Here is a 9635-nt window from a genome sequence, read left to right as displayed (position 1 = left end):
ACCATCTTGGCGTTGCTCGGAACTCGTCTGGTCGGAATACAAAAGGGAATCGGTGGCTTGCGACTTCGATACTAGCTAGAAAGCTTTGGCGACGACCGGCTGGGGAGGCTATGGGTGGCGGCCGGTGGTTAGGGGATATAAGCTGGCGGCAGCTGGAACGAGAGTGGTGAAGATGGCGGTTGTAACCATCCTTTAGGGTTAGGGTTTGGACTAAGACGTCATTGGTTATATACCCCGTCCATATCATATCTTTTCCATAATTACAATTTTGGTCCCTCCCCATAGGATATTTTCAAATTTAATCCAATACTTACCCTTTCTACACTGGCTTTGGAAATCTCCTTCAAATTAAATCCGATATTTACCCCTCAGCCACCAGCTTTCAAAAATCTTTTCAAATAAATCCCGAATTTATACTTTGACCCCCAAATAATCCAATTTATAACATTTGGCTCCCCAAAACCAACACCTCACTAAATATTATGGATTTTAAGGCCACAATTCATATTAATTTAATCTATTTATTTATTTACTAAACGGGGTGTTACAACATATGTCAAAAATGATTTTAAACTTATAATCTCTTTTGGGCAATCGATTCAGGTCATCAACGTCTACTTCTGGAACTACACCAACCACAAGTGCAACTCAATGATCCTTACAGATCAAGAAAAAACCCAAAACTAAAATTCAAGTTGATCTTTAATTTTAATCGTGTGATTTAAAAGGTGCCTGATTAGAATTAAAGATCAACTTGAGTTTTAGTTTTGGGTTTTTCTTGATCTGTGAGGATCATTGAGTTGCACTTGTGGTTGGTGTAATTCCAGAAGTAGACCTTCATTATCTGGATCGTTTGCCCAAAAGAGATTATAACTTTAAAGTGCATTATTGACATATGTACCTTTTACTGTAATCATGTATTTTAATAAAAGTACATACAATACCAACCTTTCTATATCTTCCCTTTTAACTTGTGTAGTTGATATCTGCAGGGTTTTTGGGGAGTTTAGATCTTTGGAATCTGCGAGGCTAAATGGAGGATTCGGAACTTTGAACTCTACAGGGTATTTTGGGGAATTTGGAATTTTGAATTTAGCAAAGACATTTTGGGGAACTTGGAAGTTTGAAGCATGCATGGTTTTAAGGGGGATTTGGAACTTTAAACTCTGCATGGTGTTTTGGGGAATTTGGAACTTTGGAATCTGCATGGCGTTTTGAGGGATATGGGACTTTGAATTCAGCAAGGTGTTTTGGGTAATTTGGAACATTGAAACATGCAGAGCTTAGGGGGGGGGGGGGTTGGAACTTTGAACTCTGCAAGGTGTTTTGAGAAATTCGAAACATTGAAGTCTGTAGGGATTATTAGGTGATAAAGAACTTTGAAATCTATAAGGTTTTTTGAGGAATTCGGAACCGAATTTGGTGGCCTACTCATTCATTCCATAAACTTTTCATAATAAAGACGAATATTATCTATATCAAGTCAAGTGTTTATGATAAAGTGTAACAATATATGACCGGTTTCCATGTTAAAATCCTTAAAGAAAGTTTTGTCCATTAGTGAACTTTTGTTGTCATTTAGGCTACTTTATATGTTTTTGGCTAATGATCACTTCATTATGCAAAACTTTGGCCATGAATATGAAGTTTATTTCAATATGGAGACCGAAGGTTCTAGTTTAGTCTCTGATATTTTATCTTTCACTTCATACATAAATCATATAACCTGTAAATACTAATGTAATCCTCTTGACTTGATTGTTGTTGTATATTTTGCAGTTTGTTCTGTTGGTTAAGGGTATTATGATACAATTCAAGTGAGAAGCTTTTGAATGCAAAGTGAGAGGACTGTTGGTCTTGCAATTGTGTCAATGAGGTTATATTTCTCATGTATTTTAGTATTATTTATGTGTCTTGATATTATGTTTTGGTGATTTATGTTACGTGTTTCTATAAGCTCCAAGAATTAGTCTTAACACCTCTTTCTTTTAGTTAGAAGGAAAATTTGAAGCTAGGTCCTTGATAAAGCGATAAAGGTGAAGAATATAAATTATAATGAATTCATGATAAGTTTCTTAGTATTAACCTAAAATAACAAATAAGCCATAGAAAGAAATAAAATGTAGAGTACATTGGTATCAACCTATATGAACAAGATATACATTACACCTTTTACCTAGTGGAAAATTTTGGCAAATGCAAATAGTACAATACAACTTAAGAAGGTAAAGCCCTATGTACTAAAATCCATTACTATACTACACCGTTTTTCTCCATTATGGTTCTTTGAGAAAACTCATAATGATGTGTAGTCATGTGTGGCACACACACACACACATTCTCTCTCTCTCTCTCTCTCTCTCTCTCTCTCTCCCTCTCCCTCATATGCACATGACTAGTTGCTACACTTAGGGTATTAAATTGACATTTTCTTATTTTCTATATCTTCATTGTTGTTCTTCATCATAACGGAAATTGGAAGGTCTAATTTCCAAAGATTCTTTTCATTAGTTTCAAGATGCTACCACTTAAGATTGCTCATCATGATATCCTCAGGATTACAAGTTTATTATACTCTTACAAATAATCTTTATTGTTAATTTTTAATGTTAATTATAATAGAATATGTCTCATCGCTTCTACCCTATTTTGGAATCAAATAAGTTATAAATTTGAGGTGTTATTTGGCATTTTTACTAAACATATTTATATGTTATATGATTTATTTATGAAATAAAAGGTAGCATATCAGAGACTAACCTAGAACCTTCGGTCTCCATATTGAAATTAACTTAATATTAAAGGCCAAATTTTTGCATAATAAAGTGTTCATTAGCAAAAAACATATAAAGTGGCCTAAATGACAACAAAAGTTCACTAATGGACAAAACTTTCATTAAGGCATTTAACATGGAAACCGGTCATATATTGCTACACTTTATCATAAACACTTGAATTGAGATAGATAATATTCGTCTTTATTATGACAACTTTATGGCATGAATGAGTAGGCCACCAAATTCGGTTCCTAATTCCTCAAAAAACCTTATAGATTTCCAAGTTCTTTATCTCCTAATAATCCCTATAGGCTTTAATGTTTCAAATTTATCAAAACACCCTCATGAGTTCAAAGTTACAAATCCCCCCAAAAGCCCTGCAAGTTTCAAAGTTCCAAATTACCCAAAACACCTTGCTGAATTCAAAGTCCCATACCCCCCAAAACGCCATGCAGATTTCAAAGTTCAAATTCCCCAAAACACCATGCAAAGTTTAACATTCCAGATCCCCCTGAAAACCTACATGCTTCAAACTTCCAAGTTCCCGAAAATGTCTTACTAAATTCAAAATTCCAAAATCCCCAAAATGCTCAGCAAAGTTCAAAGTTCTGAATCCTCCGTTTAGCCTCGCAAATTCCAAAGATCCAAACTCCGCAAAAAGCCATACACATCAACTAGACAAGTTAAAAAGGAAGAGACATAAATGTTGGTAGTATATGTTCTTTTATTAAACTACTTGATTATAATAAAGGGTAGATATGTCAAAAATGCTTTTAAACTTATAATCTCTTTTTAGCAATCGATTCAGGTCATCAAGGTCTACTTCTGGAGTTACACCAACCACAAGTGCAACTCAATGATCCTCACAAATCAAGAAAAACCTAAAACTAAAATTCAAGTTGATCTTTAATTCTAATCGTGTGATTTAAGAGGTACACGATTAGAATTAAAGATCAACTTGACTTTTAGTTTTGGGTTTTTCTTGATCTGTGAGGATCATTGAGTTGCACTTGTGGTTGGTGTAATTCCAGAAGTAGACCTTCATTACCTGGATCGATTGCCCAAAAGAGATTATAACTTTAAAGAGCATTTTTGACATATCTACCTTTTACTATAATCATGTAGTCTATTAAAAGTATATATACTGCCAACATTTCTATATCCTCCCTTTTAACTTGTGTTGTTGATATCTGTAGTGCTTTTGGGGAATTTGGAACTTGGAATCTGCATGGCGTTTTGGGGGATATGGGACATTTAATTCAGCAAGGTGTTTTGGGTAATTTGGAACTTTGAAACTCTCAAAGCTTTTGGGGGATTTGGAACTTTGAACTCTGCAAGGTGTTTTGAGAAATTTGAAACATTGAAGTCTGTAGGGATTATTAGGGGATACAAAACTTTGAAATCTATAAGGTATTTTGAGGAATTCGGAAACGAATTTGGTGGCCTACTCATTCATGCCGTAAATTTGTCATAATAAAGACGAATATTATCTCTCTCAAGTCAAGTGTTTATGATAAAGTGTAGCAATATAGGACCAGTTTCCATGTTAAAAACCTTAAAGAAAGTTTTGTCCATTAGTGAACTTTTGTTGTCATTTAAGCCACTTTACATGAGTTTTGCTAATAAACACTTCATTATGCAAAACTTTGGACTTGAATATGAAGTATATTTCAATATGGAGACTGAAGGTTCTAGGTCAGTCTCTGATACTTTATCTTTCGCTTCATAATTAAATCATATAACCTGTCAATACTAATGTAATCCTCTTGACTTGATTGTTGCTATAAATTTTGCAGTTTGTTCTATTGGTAAAGGGTATGATGATACAATGCAAGTGAGAAGCTTTTGAATGCAAAGTGAGAGGACTGTTGGTCTTGCAATTATGTCAATGAGGTTATATTTCTCATTATTTTAGTATTATTTAAGTGTCTTGATATTATATTTTGGTGATTTATGTTATGTGTTTTTATAAACTCCAAGTATTAGTTTTACCACCTCTTTGTTTTAGTTAGAATGGAAATTTGAAGCTAGGTCCTTGATAAAGCGATAAAGGTAAAGAAAATAAATTATAATGAATTCATGATAAGTTTCTTAGTGTTAACCTAAAATAACAAATAAGCCATAGAATGAAATAAATGTTGAGTACATTGGTATCAACCTACATGAACAGGATATACATTACACCTTTTACCTAGTGGAAAATTTTGGCAAATACAAATACTACAATACAACCTAAGAAGGTAAATCCCTATGTACCTAAATCCATTACTAAACTACAACGTTTTTCTCCATTATGGTTCTTTGAGAAAACTCATAATGATGACTAGTCATTTGTGGCACTCACTCTCTCTCTCTCTCTCTCTCTTTCTTTCTCTCTCCCTCATATGCACATGACTTGTTGCTACACTTAGGGTATTAAATTGATATTTTCTTATTTTCTATATCTTCATTGTTGCTCTTCATCATAATGGAAATTGGAAGGTCTAATTTGCAAAGATTCTTTACATTAGTTTCAAGATGCTACCACTTTTGATTGCTCATCATGACTTCCTCAGGATTACAAGTTTATTACACTCTTACAAATAATCTTTATTGTTAATTTTTAATGTTAATTGTAATAGAATATGTCTCATCGCTTCTACCCTATTTTGGAATCAAATAAGTTATAAATTCGAGGTGTTATTTGGCATTTTTACTAAACATATTTACAAGTTATATGATTTATTTATGAAGTGAAAGATAAAATATCAGAGACTAACCTAGAACCTTCAGTCTCTGTTAGGTGCATTTTGTGCACCTTTTTGCACACCTTTTAGTCCCTTTTATGCATCTACTTAGCATAGTTGTTCTTCATTTTTCTTTCATTTCATCCAATTCATTTTAGTCTCTAGAAAAACCTTATTTTCACGCTTTCATCTTCTTTTCAGGTAAACCGGAGGTTAGAACGCGCTTTGGGAGGTGTCGAGAAGCATTGGTGAAGATTCCAGGATGATTGGATGCAAAACGGAAAAGTTGGAAAAATCAAGATTCGGCTTGGAAGCAGGAGCGTACACGGGGCATGTTTGACTTGTAGTGAAGAATTGACACGGGGCGTGTTTGACCAAAAAGGAGCTGTTGACCATGCTGAAAATGACCCGTGTTAGTTTAGCCTATTTCGACATGGGCCGTGTTCGACCCAAAAACTGCCTTTTGACAGTTTTTCCTATCTTTCATATCACGGGAATTGGGTCATTTTCACACACACGCATCATACCAGAGCACTATTGGTGAGAGGATTTCGAAGGCTTTTGCAAGGATTTGATCATTTATCATTTGGAAACATTATTTCTCTTATTTGTAAGTTGTAATTGCGTACTGTTTTTCATCTTTTCAACTTTTGATCTTATTCTAGCCATATGTGGCTAGAACCCTAGTTTCTCCAACTTCATGTTTTGACTTCTTGGTGGTGATTTCAATCATATGACTTGATGTTTGCTTTTAATTTCTATCTAGTGAATTTTATTTTGCTTTAATCGAATGTTTAATTCTAATTGTGATTCTTATTGGCCATTTGAATTAGGGTTAGGTCATTCAAATTATCTAATTGCAAAATCCGTAATTGTTTTGTGAATTGGACTAATTAACAAGCACTATACTGATTTCCATTGAATGTATTTAGTGTAAATCTTATTCACGCACTCTTACGCTCCCGAGCTTGTGAGGAGTATTGGGTGTTGTTGGGACCATTCACATAAAGTTTAATGCAATCTTACAATCTAATTCTAAGAACTTATTTAGATTATGTTACTAAGGTTAGGGTTAATCAAAGAGCTTGTTTTGGTTAATTAATATAGTGAATGGGAAGTGTTAGAGTCTGTTAACACTTTCAAGTACCAACTTAGATAAAATTGAGCAAATATCTAGTCATCTTTGAATCGCATTGCTAAGTTGTCATACATAGAGTTTGTGTCCTTACAATTTCTGAATTTAATTCACTTATTTAGTCGATTACTTGTGTCTTTAATTATTTGTTCTAATTATTGCATTCAACCCCCCCTCTTTACTGATTGTCATGTGTCTCTGTGGATCGACCCTACTTGCCTTGTACTACCTTTTAGTGCAATATAATAGTGTTCTTTTGGAGTATATAATACCCCTTTATTTGTTGAGGTTGACACGCCTAAGAAATTGGCGCCGTTGCCGAGGACACAGTGTTACTAATTGTTTATCCCAAGATTTTTATGAGCAGGTGCATCTTTATAAAAAAACGAAAATTGCTGCTCAGAAATGAATAGTCCTTAGATTGAAGACCAAATTTTTAAACTAGCTCAATTAGTTATGATGATTGGAAATGACCAAAGTATGCAACCCACACTTATTCCTTGCGATTTTTGCACTCAAAATGGACATCATACCAATATATGTCCATATTTACAAGGATAATGGGAAGAAGTGCAAGAAACAGGAAGCTACTAGTGGCCAAACCAATGGAGTTATGATCAACCTCAACATGATCAATGGTGGGACAACAACCAAGTTTGGGGAAACAACTAATACCAAGCTTGGGGATATGACCAATACCAACCAACTCCACAATTCCAACAACCATATCCTCCACCTCCTCAACAAACTGAAATCTTGAGCATGTCCTTGGAAGACATTGTGAAAAGCATTGCCACTACTACCCGAATCTTTCAGGAAACAACCAAAGCTAGCCTCAAAATCTTATAGCAACAAATTACACAACTTACTCAATCTGTGAGTATATTGGAAACTCAAGGCAAACTACCATCACAGACTGAAGTGGACCCATGGCATACCGTTTCTGCCCTCACCTTGAATGATGGGGAAAACTTTGATGGCCCAAGACTGCAATTACAAGACGAGGAAGAGGATGAAGAAGTAGAAGTGGAGAAGGTTGTCGAGGAAGAAGTAGAAATTAAGAATGCTAACATGGAAGTTGTAGAGGAGGTGTTGGAGGTTCACAAAAAAAGGTTGAGCCACCCACTACCAATGAGAAACTCCTTTCACTGGTAAACCAACCACAAGAGCCGAAAACGATAAATCTGCTGGACCCTTCAACGGATATGTACCCCGAGAAGGAAGACACCCAACCGGTCATCAAATCGACCACCTTGTCAAAGAAGGAAGATTTGACCACCTTACTGGACAAGTACAAGAAAAGGGTTGGCTGCACGATTGTTGTCATTAAAGGTCTAAGTCCAGCATGGTTCCCATGCAAAAAGAAAGTCAAGTACAAGATAAGTGTTCCATTGAAGGAGGTGGCAAAAATTTTACTAAGTTGGAGAGCCCCACATACTTAGATTGATGTCTATTCAGGGGTCATGTCGAGCCAACGACTTTAAAAAAGGGCGGCTAACCGGGAGGCAACCCAGGGGTATTTTTGTCCTTTCTTTTAAAACTTTTTAGTCATTGGTAAATTTCAAAAATTTAATGTCCCAAATGGTTTTAAACTTATTTTTTATTCCTAGAAAATGAATCCCGGGCTCCAAAAATATGTGATGGATAGCTTGGGGAAGATGAAGAGAAGGTTCTCACCACAATTGCTAGTTTCCAAGAATGATTTGGTAAATTCTTTCCATATCTTTAATCGGTCATATTTTGCTTAAAAATCCAATTGGTGGCATTTGTGACTATTTTGGACCCATTCCCAACCCGACTACTATCCTCTTCCTCATCCTCAATAGGTTGTCCTGCCCTCTCCGAGCATCAGGGACGATGCTTATATTCAAGCTTGGGGAGGGGTAGAGTTGTACATTAGGATCATCTCCATGCATTAAAAAAAATCCAAAAAGATTTTTATTCAATGTTTGTTTTGATCCAACCCAAGGCAGCCTGATCTTCTAAAAAACAGTTGAGTTGGTAAGTGAGTCGTATGCCTTGAGATTAGACTTGCTCTTTTTATTGGAAAATCTCAAAGCAAGCTAATCGCACACGAACACACCTCCCGAAGCTACACATGCAAAACAGAAAATGAAAAGGTTTTCAACACCGAAGCACAACAATAGGTATGAGTCAATCTTTGGGACACGTGACCGGTCTTATGAGTAGTAAGTTCTCAATTGGACCAAAAATGCCAAATTCAAGAAATCATAAAAAGAATACAAAATTTCAATGCTCGAGCCTTCTATCACTCTAAAAAGTCCTTTCTGCCTATTCCCTTCTAAATACCTTGCTTGGGGACACAGTTTCCAACTATACTTGTGGCTCTTTGCGTGTTGACATCAGTCCCTCGAAAAATGTCTTAGAAGCCCCTCACGGTAATAGACCGTGAGATGTTTCCACAATAGAAAAGTCAAGGACGAAAATATAAATAAATAAGCCTAGCAAATAAATTAAAAAGAGTATTATGTGTTGCCTTAGCTTTTGTTTGTCAAAAAATAATAATAATAAATAAATTTAAAAAAAATTAAAAAATTAAAAATAAATAAATAATATTTATTATTAAGTTAATCTGTGACCTTTGAGACTCGAATGAGTAAACTCCGAGGGGTGTTCTACATCTAATTGCCTAAAGCTGAATTGTTTGGGATTGATTGGGTTTAAAGTTCGCTACACGGGTTCCATAGAAAGTCATGAATTTAATAATAAAAAAAATTATACATAGATATATATGGGTATTCAAATAAAGCTACTCTGTGGCCTTTGAGGTTCGGATAAGTAAACCTGAGGGATCTCTTTAAATCTAGCACACTAAAGTCATCTGGTCTGGATGTGTTGGTTGGAAGTCCGTTACATGGATTTCAAAGAAAGCCATGAGCTTTATTTGTAGGGAAAATATAATTAGATGTTATGTATATATAATTATATTTATATTAGTTATAGTTTAATTGAATAATATGCATCACTATTTGTACT

The 9635-nt window shown here is 35.0% G+C and overlaps 1 long non-coding RNA gene across 1 annotated transcript; it reads left to right on the top strand.

The window, feature by feature from the left end:
* The first annotated feature begins 1311 nt into the window (after positions 1 to 1311).
* On the top strand, positions 1312 to 6216 carry LOC145118707 (uncharacterized). Its single transcript, XR_013713422.1, has 4 exons — positions 1312 to 1671; positions 1780 to 1876; positions 4574 to 4670; positions 5705 to 6216. It is a non-coding gene; the product is annotated as an uncharacterized LOC145118707 (long non-coding RNA).
* The last annotated feature ends 3419 nt before the right edge of the window (positions 6217 to 9635 follow it).

The sequence above is a fragment of the Lactuca virosa genome, chromosome 6 (assembly GCF_052849685.1).
Source record: "Lactuca virosa cultivar CGN04683 chromosome 6, Lactuca_virosa_CGN04683_v6, whole genome shotgun sequence".
NCBI classification, from domain to species: Eukaryota; Viridiplantae; Streptophyta; class Magnoliopsida; order Asterales; family Asteraceae; genus Lactuca; species Lactuca virosa.
This window is presented reverse-complemented; position numbering and strand designations above follow the sequence as displayed.